The 18,503-nt window shown below is 39.7% G+C and overlaps 2 non-coding genes across 2 annotated transcripts; both read right to left on the minus strand.

Moving 5' to 3' along the window:
- Positions 1 to 9,501: 9,501 nt before the first annotated feature.
- LOC112299133 (U6 spliceosomal RNA) lies at positions 9,502 to 9,608 on the minus strand. Its single transcript, XR_002974218.2, has one exon. It is a non-coding gene; the product is annotated as a U6 spliceosomal RNA (small nuclear RNA).
- A 6,610-nt stretch (positions 9,609 to 16,218) lies between these two features.
- LOC112299071 (small nucleolar RNA U3) lies at positions 16,219 to 16,432 on the minus strand. Its single transcript, XR_002974205.2, has one exon. It is a non-coding gene; the product is annotated as a small nucleolar RNA U3 (small nucleolar RNA).
- Positions 16,433 to 18,503: the final 2,071 nt, after the last annotated feature.

Consider the following 18,503-nt stretch of genomic DNA (forward strand, 5'->3'; position numbering starts at 1 on the left):
TGGAGAGACTCACAGGGGCCTAGAGCATGCACCAGCTCACCCATTCAGGAATCAGCACCAGAGGGGCCCAGTTTGATTGTGGGTAGTGGAGGGAGTGACTGAAATCTGGCAGAGTGGAGCAAGCGCCATTGCTCCCTCTCAGACCACTGCCCCACACACAGCATCACAGCGCAGCGACCAGCGTTACCCTGCCCTGGTGAACACCTAAGGCTCCGCCCCTTTACGTAACAGATGCGCCAAGACAAAAAAAAAATGGCCCAAATGAAAGAACAGCTCCAGAAATAATTCAACTAAACAGCGAACAGATAGCCAACCTATCAAATGCACAGTTCAAAACACTGGTAATCAGGAAGCTCACAGAATTGGTTGAATTTGGTTGCAAATTAGATGAAAAAATGAAGGCTATGCTAACAGAAACAAAGGAAAATGCACAGGGAACCAATAGTGATGGGAAGGAAACTGGGACTCAGATCAACGGTGTGGACCAGAAGGAAGAAAGAAACATCCAACCAGAAAAGAATGAAGAAACAAGAATTCAAAAAAATGAGGAGAGGCTTAGGAACCTCCAGGACATCTTTAAACCTTCCAACATCTGAATTATAGGGGTACCAGAAGAAGAAGAGGAAGAACAAAAAATTGAAAACTTATTTGAACAAATAATGAAGGAGAACTTCCCTAATCTGGCAAAGGAAATAGACTTCCAGGAACTCCAGGAAGCTCAGAGAGTGCCAAAGAAGCTGGATACAAGGAGAAACACACCAAGGCACACCATAATTACATTACCTAAGATGAAACAGAAGGAGAGAATCTTAGAAGCAGCAAGGGATAAGGACACAGTTACCTACAAAGGAGTTCCCATAAGACTGTCAGCTGATTTCTCAAAAGAAACCTTACAGGCAGGAAGGGGCTGGCAAGAAGTATTCAGAGTCATGAAAGGCAAGGACCTACATCCATGATTACTGTATCCAGCAAAGCTATCATTTAGAATGGAAGGGAAGATAAAGTGCTTCTCAGATAAGGTCAAGTTAAAGGAGTTCATCACCACCAAGCCCCTTATTACATGAAATGTTAAAGGGATTTATCTAAGAAAAAGAAGATAAAAAATATGAACAGTAAAAATGACAGCAAACTCACAGTTATTAACAACCACACCTAAAACAAAAACAAAAGCAAACTAAGCAAACAACTAGAATAGGAACAGAACCACAGAAATGGAGATCACATGAAGGGTTATCAACAGGGGAGTGGGAGGGGGAGAGAGAAGGGAAAGGTACAGAGAATAAGTAGCATAAATGGTAGGTGGAAAATAGACAGGGGGAGGGTAAGAATAGTATAGGAAATGTAGAAGCCAAAGAACTTATATGTATGACCCATGGACATGAACTATAGGTGGGGAATGTGGGAGAGAGGGGGTGGGCAGGATGGAGTGGAGTGAAGGGGGGGGGAATTGGGACAACTGTAATAGAATAATAAATAAATATATTTTTTAAAAAAAGAAAATCAGAAATTCAAATAGCTATTACTAGATCTCAATGACCATTTCCATAAACATTCCTAACCCTACTTAGTAAGAATTTCGGTTAAATAGGAACCAACTGACGATTATATATCCCTCAAATAGCAATCCTTTAGAATAATTCTAGGACCTATATAATTATCTTGGGATTCTAGTCTCCTAATTTATGGCCCACTAATTTATGTCTCATAGTCTGTAGGGGAAATATCAGGTGTTGTTTGCCAATTAGACTCCCTGGTACTCCCTCAAGAATTTCCTACTGATTTAGCATGTGATTGCTGAAAGCAAGTACCGCTTGTAGGCTGAGAATCAAATATTTATATTTGCCATCTGATATACCTCTATTCCAGGAAATTTTTATTTTCCAGACTCTTTGAGATTACTATTCTGGTAAAAAATGTGGGATATATATTTGGTTGGGTTTAAGAGAATTGACATTCCTCCAAATATGGCTCAAATGTCCCAAGGGCTCAGAGCAAGAGTACTAGACACTGAAGATGGGGTGGGGGTGGGAGTGGGTTGTGCAGAGGTAAAGTAGACTCAAGGACTGGCTGAAAAGAACAGGCTATTGGTCCAAAGTGGCCAAAATACCCAGAGCTGGAGCGAGAATACAATACAAAGACAAGGAGGAAATCCAGAAAAACAGGATTCAGGGTAAGTTAAAGGGAGGGCAAGGTTCCCACCTGAAAGCTGACCCAGTGGATCTGAAGCCAACTAAGAACATCAAGAGTAGCTCTCTCTCCTCCTCGAGTGGAGAGGATGACAAGTGAGGTGAGAAATAAGGGAGAGGCACAACATGTGAGCTGAGGCTGGCATGGGACACCCCGACCTTGACCGCAGACCCTAAAGTTTCAGGTGGGCCAAATTTGAAGACACATGCAACACAGAATTACAGAATGAGGGTCATGAGAAGCAGAGAGTCAGATAGGAAAAGTAGAGACATAGATCCACAGAGAGGGCCAAACCTGGAAAAACTCCTGAGATGAATGGGAGGAATGAGAAAGTGAGATGAGGGAAGCCAGGGACACTGAGAGCTGAACCTATGATGACTGGCTCTTTCTTGGTCCTCTTAATTTCTCTGACCTTCTGACCCAGTCCGGCTTGGTCTCTTTGTGGTTTCTCGTCATCACCCAAAACTCTCAAGTTTTGGAATTTCCCAGGATTTACTCTTAGAATCTTCTTCTCTCTTAATTTATATCCTGTCCCTGGGTGATCCTTTTTAACGTGGCTCCAAGTACAATACTATCCACATGTTGACAACTCCCAATTTTCTCCAAACTTATGAACTTCTATAAGTTATCAGAGACTTAAGGGCCTCCCCAAACGTATGTCCAGCTCCCTAATCAGACCCTCCACTTCGATATATAATAGTTATCTCAGATATAACATGCTTGAGCAGGACACCCTCTTTGAAAATAAATGAATATATAATCATTAACTGTTATTTGTAGCTGTAATATCTATATTGCCTTACTAGACCCAGGTATAATAATAAATTATTCTAATAATAAATTATAGAGTTCTAATTATAAATTTTAGTAATAAATAATAAAACCACATGAGCAATGCAAGTTTAAAATTAATGTTTCAAGTCTATTTGTATGCATGTTGAATTATACATCCCCTTAGCAAGAGTCTACAATTAACCAGACTCAGTAATTCAGAGGCCTAAGACATAGAACCTCTCCTCAAAGAACCCAGCGTCTAGTAGGGGAGTCAGACACACTTGGAATGTGGCGAGGCAGATAAGAGAAAGGAAATAGGAAAAACTCTCCCTTGAGGCCCGCTGTTAATTACACACCCTGGAACAGCATTTCACATAGGACTCCAGTCTTGACAACATTAGCTTTAATCCTGGAAACTAGAAGAGTTGTAGGTAAATTCACAACTGCACTAATAGCCAACAACCTCACAAACTCTATGTGTGTCCGATAGTGCTATTTTATAAGCATCGTACCATTGAATCTTTACAACAACCAATGAAGGCGTTACCGTCATTAATACCATTTTATTTGATTGGAAAATAGAAGGTTTAAAGCATTTCAATACTTGCATAAATCACCTCAAGTAATAGGGTGCGCAAATCCATATCCTTAACCATTAATCTAAATTGCCTTCTTACGATTGATACTTTAAAAAAAAATGGTGCTAGGATTTTTGACTACCTTACTAAAGTAAAATAATAAATGTATGAGTAATCCAAATAGTGAATATCCATTATACTAGTAATAATCCCCAAATACTAAACATAATTGGATAAAAGAGACTATGGTATAGGTAGCTGTGAAATGGTAGGTTCAGATTTCAAAGCTTATAAAGACACAGCAGCATCAGGGATATTATTTCAATTTTCCTGCTGATGGCCTTTGGAGATAAGCCGGTAGTTCTAAAGTACGTTCTGTGTTTTGGGCCTTTCTCTTGTTACTATAACACAGACAAAGCGAGATGGAAAAATCATCAAACTTGCAAAGACTGAGAGAATAGAAGCCACAGCCTGTAGGAATATAGTCTTTCAAATTTATTACTGCTTTGCATTGATTTATCACATATGGTGGGAATTTAAACCAGATGCATGCTTAATGGGGGAGACCATCCCATGACAGACAAGGGAGAGGGACAGAATGCAACCTCATCTGGAAAGCAGAGAATGAGAATTTATAGGTGGTTCAGAAGCGTCCTTTCATGTTAGTTATATAATAGAGTAAAAGTTCTCCAACCATCCTTTCAAATTAACTAGGACTTCATGTCTTAATCCAGAAGTTGTTGATATTTCTGCCTTCTGAAATGCAATTATTTTCATTTTGAGAAAGATCTAATATTTTCAGAGTAACTTTTACTTAACCTAAAGCAAAACATTCTTGGAAAATACAGCTCTGATATGTAAATATTAATATCCATACATCCCCATTTGTTTATTTTGACCTGGAACCTAGACATCATATTTTAATAGTTACACTTCAATACACATCTTTGTCTGCTATCTGTTTTATTTTTTTAACTTCAGCTTTAAAACACTCTATCTTTCAAGTCACATTTAAGTATCGAAAGTAATTTTATTTTAAGGATGAACATCTAAGAAAAAAATATTTTTCTACATTAGCCTAACATAATTATCAATCTATAGTTACGCATTTCTTTTCAAAACTTTAAAATGATTAGTGGAGAAAATATTTTTCATAATAAATGCTATAGTTTTCAAACAGTCTTGAAACAAACAAAAATACACAATAGGGAATAACTTTGCAGGCATTCCTCTATTTTTGAGGGGAAGTTTTCTTGAAAATCATTAATTATTGGAGTCCTATAGACATCTTTCTCAAAAGTACTTATGATTTAGTTTTCAGTTTCTTTTTACTGAATACTTATGTCATAAGAAAATCTGTTTTCAAAATAATTAGTCAATTTAAACAGTTTCTTTTTTTAAATTATGTTTTACGGATGATGTGATTACAGTTGTCCCAATTTTTCCCCTTTGCCCCCGTGCACCCAGCTACTTGCCACCCCCCTCGGGCAATCCCCACACTGTTGTGCAGGTCCATGGGTCATGCGTATATGTTCTTTGGCTACTCTATTTGCTATACTGTACTTTACATCCCCATGAATATTCTGTAACTATTAATTTGCACTTCCTAATCCCTTCAGCTTTTTGTCCACCTTCCCAATCCCCCTCCCATCAGGCAACCATCAAAACCTTCTCTGCATCTATGATTCTGTCTTTGTTCTGCTTGTTTGTTTATTTTGTTTTTTAGATTCAACTGTTGATAAGTATATATTTATTGCCATTTTGTTGTTCATAGTTTTGATCTTCTTCTTAAAGAAGACCCTTTTACATTTCATGTAATACTGGTTTGGTGGTGATGAACTCCTTTAGCTTTTTCTTCTTCTGTGGGAAGCTCCTTATCTGTCCTTTTATTCTAAACGATAGCTTTGCTGGGTTGAGCAATCTTGGTTGTAGGTCCTTGCTTTTCATCACTTTGAATATTTCTTGCCAATCTTTTCTAGAATGCAAAGTTTTTTTTGATAAATCAGCTGACAGTCTTATGGGGGCTCCCTTGTAGGTAACTAATTTCTCTTGCTGCTTTTAAGATTCTCCATTTGTCTTTAACATTTTGCACTTTAATTATGATGTGTCTTGGCCTGGGCCTCTTTGGGTTCATCCTGTTTAGGACTCTGCGCTTCCTGGACTTGTATGTCTATTTCCTTCACCAAATTAAGGAAGTTTTCTGTCATTATTTTTTCAAATAGGTTTCCAATTTCTTGCCTGCTCTCTTCTCTTTCCAGCACTCCTATGATGTGAACGTTGGAATGCTTGAAGTTGTCCCAGAGGCTCCTTACACTGTCCTCATTTTGGGGGGTTCTTTTTTGTTCTTGCTGCTATGATTGGTTGTTTTTTGCTTCTTTATGTTCCAAATTGCTGATTTGATTCTCAGCTTCACCCACTCTACTGTTGATTCCCTGTAAATTGTTCTTTATTTTAATTAGTGTGTCCTTTGTTTCTGAGTGGGTCTATTTTAAGCTGTGGAGGTTCTCACTAAGTTCCTTGAGCATCCTTATAACCAGTGTTTTGAACTCTGCATGTAGTAGCTTGCTTGTCTCCATTTGGTTGAGTTCGTTTTCTGGTGTTCTGTCCTTTTCTTTCATTTGACTTTAGGAACCACCCTGCCTGGTTTCAGAAGCTGTAAACCCCCATGGCTAAGGATGAGTCAGAGACCTTGGGACCAGAAGCCACCAAGGAGACAAAGCTTATCTCCCTGTCAGGGGCGCCACCTCTGCTCACTTTACCCTGCTTGGCCCTGAGCCTGACCAGTTAGTCAATGATGAGTAAGATTCCTCAAGGGAGGGACGACCTAAGACAGACATGGTCATGAAAAAGGCCCACAGGGAAGGACTTGGGGGGCTACAGAAAAAGGGGGTGATGGACCCTTGCCCCTCGGCTTTGACATAGCCCTCAATCAGAGTCCTCACTCTGTCTGCAAGAAGTCTCCTAATCTCTTGGCTGCCTTACTTCCCCTGTCTGATTTAAGCCTGAAACAATGACAGAGGGCAGTTCAGTCCTGTGCTGGAAAGGGCAGATTCCCTGGGGGCATTCACGCCTAATAAAGAATGCATAAAATCCTGTGAAACCTGCTTTATTAATACCCTCAATTTAAATGATAAGGGTCCAAGCCTGAAATGAGTTTGCTTCCCAAAGTCTTATAGCCCCTTAGCTAACTGACCCTGACTTAGAATAAGCCCTCAGAGTTCTTTGTTTGTTATCTATTGTTTGATCCTTACTGCCTGACAATGACTGATGAGCTTTACCTGTATTCCTGTGCAAATTGAACCCAATAAAAGCCCACTGAGGAAAAGGCTCTTGGCCCTTCTCCTTTGAGAGACTGGCCACCTTTCCTCCCCAAGCAGATCTGTCTTGGTAGACTTATTCTCATCTTTGGCAGCTGCGGGGGGGGGGGGGGGGGGGGCCTGCGGGTGGAGCCCCCTCCCCCACAATTTGGGCCACGTTTCTTTGTCTCCTCATTTTGGCAGCCTCCCTGTGTTTGTTTCTATGTTAGGTAGAGCTGCTACATCTCCCAGGCTTGGCAGAGTAGCCTGAAGGAGTAGGTGTCCTTTAGGCCCTAAACAATTTGTTCATTTGTTTAACTCTGCTGAAACATGTATTGAGCACTCACTGTGTTCTCTACAGTCTTCTGGGCATTGGGGGGAAAGGAAATGGAAAAGACTCACAAATGATATGTCTTGTTTAAGGTAATTATATGGTGGCATTTCTTCTTATGGAGATAAAATTAACCTGTAACAAAAAGCGATGTCTATTAAGTGTATAATTGGGTGAGTCTTACCGAGTATATGTATTCATGTAACCAACATCCAAATGAAGATATAAGATACTTCCACACCCCTAGAAAGTCCCTTCTGTCCTCCAGTCACTCTCCCTTACAACAAATAGACAGTTGTGTCCTAATTTCTGTCATCACGGGTGAGTTTGCTCTTGAAGTCACACAAATGAACTTACATAACAAGCATTCCTTTCTGTCTGATTCATTTACTCTGTGCGGGTTTAAAGATTCACCCATATTGTCGTATTAGTAGTTGATTCCATTTCATTACTGATTAACATTCCTTCATATAAATGTACATTTTTTAAAAATCCATAATCCTGTTGGTGGACCTTTGCATTTGTTTCCAGTTTTTGGTTGTTTGAAATAAAGCTGCTATTAACATTCTTGGTTAAGTTTTTGTGAATGTATATTTTTATTCTCTTGGATAAACAGCTAGGAGTGGAATTGCTCGATCACAAGGTGGGTGTATAATTTTATAAGAAGCTCCCACCAGTTATGCAAAGAGACTGTATCATTTTATACACCCCCTCCCCCAGCTAATGTGTATGACAGATCCGCTTGTACTACACACTCAGCACCAACTGATGTTGTCAGTCTACTTAGGTTTAGCCATTTTAGTGGGTGTGAAGTGGAATTTCAATCGGGTTTAATTAATTAATATTTCCCTGATGACGAATGGTGTTGAGTATCTTTTCATATATTTATTAGACACTTCTACGTCTACTTTTGTGAAATGTCTGGTCAAGCCTTTTGCTTATTTTTAATTGTTTTTTATCCTTTTATTTTTGATTTGTAGGAGCCCTTTATACATTGTAAGTTCTTTATCAGATATATGTATTAAAAATCCTTTCCTCTCAGTTTATGATTTGCATTCTATTGTTGTGTTGATTGTTAAGGTAAGATCCCCCTAATTAATTTTTTAACTTCTAAAATTAATTTTATTTTTCAACTACAATTTAAATTTTATTCTTCTCTATTAGTTTCAGGTGTACAGTATGGTGGTTAGACAATTACATACCTTACAAAGAGTTCCCCCCAACATTTCCAGCTCCCTCCTGGTACCATATTGATTTGCATTTTTAAATGGGCTTTTTAAAAGCAGTTTTAGGTTAATGGAAAAATTGATCAGAAGGTAGAGAGAATCCCTGTATATCCCCTACTACTTCCTATATATAGCCTCCCCCACTGTCAGCATCCTGCACCAGGGCGGTACATTTGCTACAATTAATGAACACATCATTATCAACCAACATCCACAGTTTACATCAGGGTTCCTTCCAGGTGTCGTACATTCAGTGGGTTTAAACAAACATGGGATGACAGTTATCTACCATTACAGGGTCACGCAGAGCAGTTTCAATGTCCTAAAATTCCTCTATTCATCCCTCCCTCGCCACAACCTGTGACAACCACTGTCTCTGTAGTTTTGTCTTTTCCAGAATGTAATATAGTTGGAATCATACAACATGTAGCCTTTTTAGATTGGTCCTTTCACCTAGTAATATGCCTTTAAGGTCCTTCAATGTCTTCTCAAGGCTTGACCGTTCATTTCTTTTTAGCAATGAGTAACAGTCTATTGTCTGGATATACTGCAACTCACTCATCCATTCAGATGTTGAAGGACATCTTGGTTGCTTCCATCTTCTTGCAATTAGTAGATAAAGCTGCTATAAATTTCCACGTGCAGATTTGTGTTGACATAACTTTTCAGCTCATTTAGGCAAATACCAAGGAGTACCATTGCTGGATCACATGGGAGAATATGTTTAGTTTTAGGAGAAACTGTCTTCTACCGTGACCGCACCACCTTGCCTGTCCATCAGCAGTGTGAGAGTTCCCGTTGCTTCACATTGTCACCAGTGTGCCGTGTTAGTGTTTTGGATTTTGGTCATTCTAATAGGTGGTAGTAGTGTTTCATTTTTGTTTTAATTTGCACTTGCTCAGTGACGTACGATATTGATAATCTCTTCATATGCTTCTTTGCCAAGTGTACATTTTCAGGGTTTTGCCTATTATTTAATTATGTTTCTCTAATTGAAAATTTTATGATTACATTGTATACATATTAACACAATCAAGCTAATTACCATACCCATCACTTCACATAGTTACTCTTTTTTGTATGGTAAAAGCACTTCAGATAACTTTCTGAAAAATATGGACCACTTCACAAACCCACATGTCGTCCTTGTACAAAGGCCACGCTATCCTTCTCTGTATCATTCCAATTAGGACGTGTGCCGCCAAATACTCAAGGTTTCATTTTATTCCATACATTTTTCCAGTTGTTCCAGCACCATCTGTTTGAAAGACTTCTCTATCCCTTTGACTTGACTTGGCACCTTGGTAAATAATCAATTGACTGTACATATGTGGGTGTATTTTTTTATTTGATGATTCTGCTCTATACATATACACACACTTTCTTTTATGACTGTGTTGTATAATCCAGGCTTGATTCATTATTATAATTTACATATACTATATTTATTATAATTATATCCATTTTAAAAAATCCATTTAAAAATCAAAATGAAAACATTTTCACGGGTCCCTGGAAGTACTGTGGGCCCGAGGCACTGTGCCGAAGGACAAGTGGCCCTCTCAGGGGTAAGGCTGGCTTCTGCACATGTAGCCATGAGAGAAACGAGGCAAAGAGGCTTCTGAAATCTTCTCTGAGAGCCTTGGCTGGGCTTGTAGGCCCTGAGAGCAGCAGTTATCCAGTAGCCTGTGAACAGTTGCTTGTCGTATTATATTTTCACTGTATTATCTCTGATCCTCCAGTAAAATCCGGCTTGCCTTGCAATAACAGGTGGTATCATCTCTACACAGGAATATGCTGTTTGTGGTTGAAGGTACCCTATTTTTATGAGAAACTCTGCAATAACTCTGCTTGTATGGGGGGGGATGGCAAGGGGGAGAATATGTTTCTTCCTTAGCTTATTATAATTAGGGATATTTGTATGAAAATAGAATCTCTGTTGCTTAAGTGTTGCTCAGCTCCTGCTGATCAGTCCTCACTCACAGGCATGTCCTTTGTGATACGCCAGTTGCTGTGGAAATGATTATCCTGTCACGGAGAAGAGACTCATGAATTTAAATGAAGAACGAGCAGCAGGAGCAAAGGAACTCTGCCAAAAGCCAAACATTCCATCCCATTTAATTTTCTCCTGCCTGTTCAATATATATTATGTCATAAAGTTGGGTGTATCAACTTAAAAAATACAGTTTCAGGGTTCATGATAAATAATGACAAAAGGAAAAATTTAAAAGAAAAGACAAGATAGAATGCTGACATTCTATACAGAAACAAGAGTGCGTTTGAGCTAAGGAACACTGGACAATAATAACCATACACTATTGGGCCATAGTACCATTGTTTAGATACATAATTAAGCTATTTGGGTAGTGCTCTTGCAGCCTAACTTTTGACAAGTTGTCGAGGTGATGTAGGCATCATTCAACAAGTAGGAAGCAGAGTGTTGAGACAGAAAGACAGTGGGCTTTGTATATCGGACTGAGCTGGATTAAATATCACTTACAAGTACTGATTTCAGAGAGGCTACTTGCCCTTCTTTGAACTCCAATTTCATCAAGCATATAATTGGGATAAATTTGTAGGGATGTTTTCTAGGCTATTTAATTGGCATGGACTCGTATCAGTAATTTATAGCCAATGTCTGTTCCAGTTGGGCATCGCACTCATTCCGATAGGTCAGTGCCCTTTCTGTATGAGTTATTCAATTTTCTGAATATCATCTGTGTCAATCAGGACAGGATAGGCTATGCTACAGTAATAATTTCTGACATCTCAGTGGTTTAACACAGGGAAATTGTATTTTTTTTGCTTTCATAGAGTCCTGTGTGGATCTAGCAACTGTCCTGCCTCTTGGGACTAACAGTTTCCAATCCAAGGTGTTACAGGGGGAAAGGGGTGGAGATGAGGAGGCGTATCAGCTTTTTAAAATTTCTTTGCCAGAAAGAAACAACTGTGATTTCTACTCAGTCCATTGGCCAGAACTAGTCACATGGCCCCAACCTATCTGCAAGGGGCCTGGGAAAAGTAGAGGAGGTTATAGAGTCATTGGTGAGCACTAACTGTCTTTGCTACATCACCCCTTGTTTTGTGAGGATGAGATGCAATGTATACAAAGGATTTATAATTGTCCCTGACGAACTAGGCCAAGCCACAATGGCCAATCCAAGTTGAAGTCTTGGTGTGGATGACAAGTTGGTTGAGATTATTTTCATTTTTACCTGACATCAGCAAAAAAACAAAAGACAGGATACACATAGAATTAAGTAAGATTACAGGGCAGTACATGTTGAATGCAGCACCCCAATACCCCCAACTGCCTTGCTCCTTAAGGAATCAAGTCTCAGGTTCAGCAGTCAGCCATCAGAGTAGGACACACGGGGGAGGAACTGGCCAGGTCAGAGGAGCCCAGGACAAATAATTGCCACTATTTTAGGCTGGGCTGGATAGTGGCAGTGTAGGGAAGGATGGGGAGAAGGCCACACACGGGGCCCACGCTATCAGGGGAGAAGAATTTCCTGCTGGAGTCGTAGTTACCTATTACATGATTTATCCTTTATTGCATTGTTGAGACTGCATTAATAACTTCCTGAGCTCATACTTTAAGTCTATGGTAGAATTACGCTGGACACTGTAGGGAATGCTAAAGAAAATACCTAGCCTCTTCTCCTAAGGAATTTATAATCTAATTGAAGAGATGAAGTCACTATCAGTAAATAAGCCCACTGACAAGTGGCAAAGAAATATACTTATATACTATACCTAACAAAGAACATTTAAAAATAGGGCAGTATATAATATGTTAACTTTGAGGCACAAATGGCAAAAAAAGAAAAAGAATGAAAAGAGAGAATAATTACTAGAAAATTTAGTAGAAGTCAGGTAGCAATTATTCTCCAAGGACAGTTAAGCAATATTTCAGTTTAAGTTCAAATGCCAAAGCTAAGAAATGCAGAGAATTTCAGATCACATTTAACAACAGGAATGGTCTAGGAGGCTGAAGACATTTCAACCCAGTTTCTCCGGACAAACTTGAATGCTGTGGGAATGGAATGTACATGAGATACCCCCCGGGGCTTCCCACACATGCCTGGGGAAGAGTGGAAGACACAGCTGAGGTCTTGCAGTTGCCCAGCAAGGGACTAATGAGAAAGAATAGTTGGGCATTAATATATTCACACCAATAAGTTAGAGGACTTTCTGTAGTTATGCTACAATTTCAATCATTATTAGTATATCATTTAAATCTCATTGTATTGTAAGCATTTTCCTATATTCTGAAATAATCCTTAAAATATAATTTGTAATGGGTGGAAAATAATATTTCTCAAGTATTAGATAACGTGTGTTTAGAAACATACATTCTTTCCTTTAACTTTTATAGTATCGACGTGAAGTGGGTGCTATCATCACTCCTTTACAGACGAAAAAGCTGAGGTTAGGAGACATTGAAGTCATGTAGCAAATACCTGATTGCATTGGGATGGAATCTTCATTTGTCTCAGTTGAAAGCCTATCTTCTAACTGGTGTATTACACTACCTGCTGTATGCCGTTGTGTTGCTGTGCCACCATTAAACAGATCCCCTCTTGTTGAATATTTTCGTTGTTTCTAGTGTTTTAGTATGAATAATCTGTGGTAACCATTCTTGCACATAAATCTTGTGCACACAAGCTTTATGTAAATCCTTTCATGTGACTCTCTTTAACATGTGTGTTCTGGAGGATGAACTCCTTACAGAGAAGATACTGGTCATCGAAGAGTTTAATCACTTCAGTGTTTTTAATAATATTACCAAAATTCCCAACTGAAACGTTTTATTAACTATACATTCATCCCTAGTGTGTAAAAGTGACTTCCCCTAAAACCTCCCCCACAGTGGATACTGACACTTCAAAACTTTTTGTCAATCTAACAGCAAAACCTTCAAAGCTTGAGAGTCCCACCAGACTGCCTAGATTTGTGGTGTGTTAGCAACCCTGCTGTTCCTCCCGTGGTATTAGCCTTTAACACAATACCAGATGTTGCACTAATTAACTGTAATTCATCGCATATTTAGCATAGCCCCTCTTGGACCACGATTACAAATTTACATTAAAAATGCCGTGCTAAATCACTGAATTTATTTAATTGAGGTCAGCAGCATTGGTCATCCAAGGACACTCACTCGGTGGGTCAGGAGACTTTTAACCAATCCATACCTGAAATTCCCTCTATGCAGGACACAGAGAGAGAAAAACTCCATCCTTTCACCTGCAGACAGGGAGCTGTCGGCGACCCTTGCGCATGCGGTCCTGGTATTTGTTTACAGGTGGACGGGCAGGAGCAAGAGGCAGGAGCCTGCTCTGCGGTATGAATAGGATTAGGAAAACAAAGGAGTGGTGACAGAAACTAAAATTTTTCTTAATGATAACTGTTAAGAAATGAGTTTTTAAAATGAGTGTGCATATCTCTTTGTTTTGGGAAAAGTGAAAACCAGCCACAATTCAATAAATAATGTCTGGGAAATTTGTAGAGTTCATCAGCCAAAATATAAGTAAGGTCGTTCTTTGAAAAATAATTTAAATGTTTCTTGCAAATGTTACAATTACTTAAAACTAGTGGCATGTTTTTTTGTTAAGTAGGGTAAAGGTACCTTAATTGTATCCGTTCAGCTCCCTGAGCTTCAGTATCAACAAGGAAGCGGCCTTAATTCTTAATTTCAGATGAGACACTCAGGGTACAAATGTGTATATTAAAGTGAAAAGCAGTAGTGCGTGACAAAATCTCAGGGTATTAAGAGCATAGGCTTTTGAGTCAGAAAAATTGAGTCGATGTGAAGGTCTAACTGTTTAATTTGGGGTGAAGGACAACAGCCTCATATCCTAAACCAGGGGTGCCCAACCTTTTGGCATCTCTGGGCCACACTGGAAGAAGAAGAATTGTCTTGGGCCATACATTAAATACATTGTGGCACATAATCACAAAAAAAATCTCATCATGTTTTAAGTAAATGTACGATTTTGTGTTGGGCCGCCTTCACAGCCATCCTGGGCTGCATGCGGCCCGCAGGCCATAGGAGTGATGTGTATACTCACCTGCAGCCAGGTGGTGAGGCTTAGATAACATGCATCTGAAATGACCAGGCGTGATAGACGGCTAACAAGTGTTACTTGTTTTATTATGCAGCATGTTCTTGGTCGATAGACTAGTGCCCTGATCTGTAATTGGCTAGCTATTCTGGACTCATCAGGATTTGACTTTAGAGCAATAGAATTTGCTTAGTTACCTGTAACAACTTGTCATCCTCACCGAGAGTCTTGTTAGATGGGAAGCAAATAATCTGCAGTCTGCTATTTTCAGCAAGTAGTAACTCAAGACAGGGTCCAGATGATGAAAACCAGAAAACGGAGATGCAAGGCCCGGGGGCATGAGAATAAAAAATAACTCTTGGACAACTCTGAGGAAGTGGCTAATTTCAAGGCAAATAATCCATTTGAAAATAAGAAATAGCATTAGATCTGTGTGGTGAGTTTTGTGTTTTGAGCTGATGTGGCTAGTGCTAAAGCCTTTCATATATGTAATAACCTTATAATCTGTTAAGTAGCTCAGTGATTTTTATTTTTATGTATTTTATGCGGCAAAATAAATAGCTATTTAAGTGCTTTTTGATGTGCAAAGCAACGTACTTGTTAATCGCCACTAGTAAGTGTCCTTCATTTAGTGAAATCTCTCCCCTGTCTGCTGATGGTTTTGCTTCCCTGGGCTGCCAGCCAATAGTCGAAGGCAATTCTGTTGCTGAGGACTACCCAGACTAGAGAATCGAAAGATCTTTGCTGGACGTTCTTGGCTCTAGTGGCTCAGCGGGCCATTCTGTTAATGATTCTGGTTAGATTTTACATCATTGTCTCTACCAAGGCCACACTCTGAGCCTGTGATTCTAAGAAGGTAGGGAACCTGTCGGTAAGTCACATCCAACAGAAAAACCACAGGAGTTACGTTCATATTCATCTATTAGTGACAAGCCCTCTTCTTTTCTCAGGTGAGGGTTAGGAATAAAGACTATAATCATTTTGGCCCTGGCTGGTGTGGCTCAGTGGATTGAGCGCCGGCCTGCAAAGCAAAGGCTCATTGGTTTGATTCCCAGTCAGGGCTCACGCTTGGGTTGCAGACCAGGTCCCAAGGAGGGGGCACGTGAGAGGTAATCACACACTGATGTTAAAAAAAAAAAAAGACTGTAATCATTTTGAGAATAGTAAAACGTCTTTTTACAAATAATGCAAAAAAGAACAACCTTGTACAAATGTCATTTTACAAGTGTACAAATAATTTTATAGGATACATTGCAAAAATGGAATAGCTTTCTCCAGGAGGATGCACATTTTAATGTTGATAGATATGCAAATTACTATAATTTACACTCTGGCCAGCAGTGTATGAAAGAGCCTGTTTTCCACACTTTCCTCAACAGGAGATGGGATCCAAGAAATAGTGTAGTTTCGATGTGAAGTTCTCTTTTTATGAAAATTAAGCATCTTTTCTTATATTTAAGAGCCATTTGTTTGCCAACACACCTATTAATGTGCTTTATCATTTCCTATTTTGGTGGTGGTGTTTCTTCAGAGACTTAAAGGAACCCTTTATATATTAGGTTCACCTCTGGTTCAAATTGCAAATTCTTCCAACTTTTCATTTGTCTTTTGGCTTGTGATATTTTTTAGTGGAGAATTTTAAATATTCATATGGATTTATCAATCTTTCCTTATGTGGCCTCCAGGGTTGTTTTTTTATTTTATGTTATATTGATAATGAAATTGACATCTTTATTTTATTTTATTTTATTTTTTCCCAGCACTACTCAGACTGCATTCTGTCCCTCTTACTCTTCCAAAGGAAGAGAAAAAGGATCATCAATGGCTATTGGCAGTTGCAAATGCAGCACCGAAAGCCGGCTTCGCACCCAGAACAGAACGCTGCACCTCCTCCTCGTGGTTTCGGGTGCTCTACACGTTCAGGGAAACTTCTCTAGTAACGAACTATAGAAATGATCCCTGAAAGCATGGTCTTGAAGTTGACATCTTTAAAACAAATCAGATATCTAAGAAATTTTATAGTAAAATAAAAAATACCCTGATGGACATAGAGTTATATTCTTATACAGGGTACCTATAGTATGTATATGTGGGTATCCTGGTTTTGTTTTTTGGGGGTTTTTTTGGTCTCACATAAACATTGCAACATGACTTAAAGTATGATGGTTTATTCAACAATTATTCCATCCAGATGGGGCCTCAACTCTTTTGTGTCATACTTGGAAAAGCTTTCACTAATTCAAGATTATAGAAGAATTTTCCCATAGTTTTGTGCAGTACTTTTTAAATTATATTTTCATGTCTCAGGAACCTATTTTTATGTAAAGTTTAAGGGTTTTTTTTCCCCCAAGTGGCTACCGGTTGTTGCAATAAAATATTATACCAGTTAAAATACTGTTGGCTATAAGTGACAAAAGCCAGCAACCAAAAAAAAAAAAAAAAACCCAGCTTAAAAACTTGATACATTTATTGACTCACATAAGAAAAAAATCTGGGCTAGGGTCATCCCAGAGTTAACTCAGGGGTTCAAAAATGACCCTAGTTCTTTCCACTGTTTTAGTGTGTTGACTTTATTCCCTAACCAAACTGAAAGGCTGTGTTGTGGCTCTTTTACAATGTACTCAAAACAAGCTTGGTGCTATAAGATGTCACTTAACAAGACAATGACATTTTTGTACCACTAAACTCAGATGACCGGATTTGCAGAATACTTTCACACTGTAAATCAATCAAATCTCATCTTTCAAAAGTTTCAGGTATTGTGTCCAATACGACTTTATTATTCTAACAGAGGCTCTGTGGTTACGCTCTGGAGCTGAATTCGGGAAAATTGGATTCAACTACCATGGAATTAGCCATGAGCTCCCTCATCTCCTTACCAAATCCCACAGCCCTCCTGCATGTGAACCCAGGCCTCGGTCTTTCCCTAGAGTTATAGTAGAAGATGCATCTTTGCTCTATCAAGGCCAAAGTCCAATCCTTCCACTTGGCTGGGTAACTTCGTTACCCCCTGGCTCTCCTTTATTACCCAATCCTTTCCCTCTGCTGGCCTGTTTCCATTAGCTGTCAAACATATCTCCCCTGGCCCTCCACCTCCCTCCAACCACCACTCTGTTTTTCTTTCTCCCGCAATGGAAACATTTCTGAAAGCTACTGTTTGCCCTCACCTCCCCTTCCCACCTCCTCCAACTTCAGTCAGACTTTCATTTCCCCCACTTTCCCACATCGATGAGAAACAATCCTATCAAGGTTGCCTGTACAGACATCCACGAAGTCAGGCCCTTCTGATTTTCCTCTGCCTCGCTGCCTGCGGGCTCTTCCTCAGCCCTTTCCTGGCTCCTCGACCCCAGCAGACCTCTTGCGGTGCTGTAGGCTTCAGCCTCAGTTCTCCCCTTCACTACCCGCACTCTCTCCCAGTGTCATGGGCTTAAATATCTTCGATTTACGGGTCACTTCCAAATCCATACCACCTCTCCTGTCCTCTAGCCTGAGGCCCATGCTCATGTATCCAACTACCTTTAGGCTTTTCCATTGGAGTGTCAAATGTAACATGTCCAAAAGGAGAACCAATCATTTCTCCTATCCTCACAAGTCATTCCTCCCAGAGTCTTTCTCATACTGCAAATGGCATCTTTATTTGCCCAAATGCTTATGTGCATTTACCAGCAAGTCCTACAGGTACTTACAGAAGGTGTCTTGAGTCCAGTTACTGCTACCTCCTACTTCGAGTGAGTGCCACCCAGCCTGGATTACTAGACAGTCTCAACCAGCCTCACAACCTCCTCTCTCCCTCGTTCTAGTCTATTCGCCACACGGCAGTCTGTGTGGCTTTTCTACAGTGAAAATTGAGTTCTATTTCCCCCTCTTCTCAAAACCATTTAAATGGTGTCTCATCACCCTCTGTACCAAAACCCAGCTCCTTTTCCCGATACACAGGACTCTACAGTGTGCAGTATCACCTGCCTAACTTCATCGCTGTCATTTTCTCTCCTCCTCCTTCCAGGTGACACACTTGTACTGTTTTTCTTTCCATCAAGCACACCACG

This window comes from Desmodus rotundus, chromosome 12 (genome assembly GCF_022682495.2).
Source record: "Desmodus rotundus isolate HL8 chromosome 12, HLdesRot8A.1, whole genome shotgun sequence".
NCBI lineage: Eukaryota > Metazoa > Chordata > Mammalia > Chiroptera > Phyllostomidae > Desmodus > Desmodus rotundus.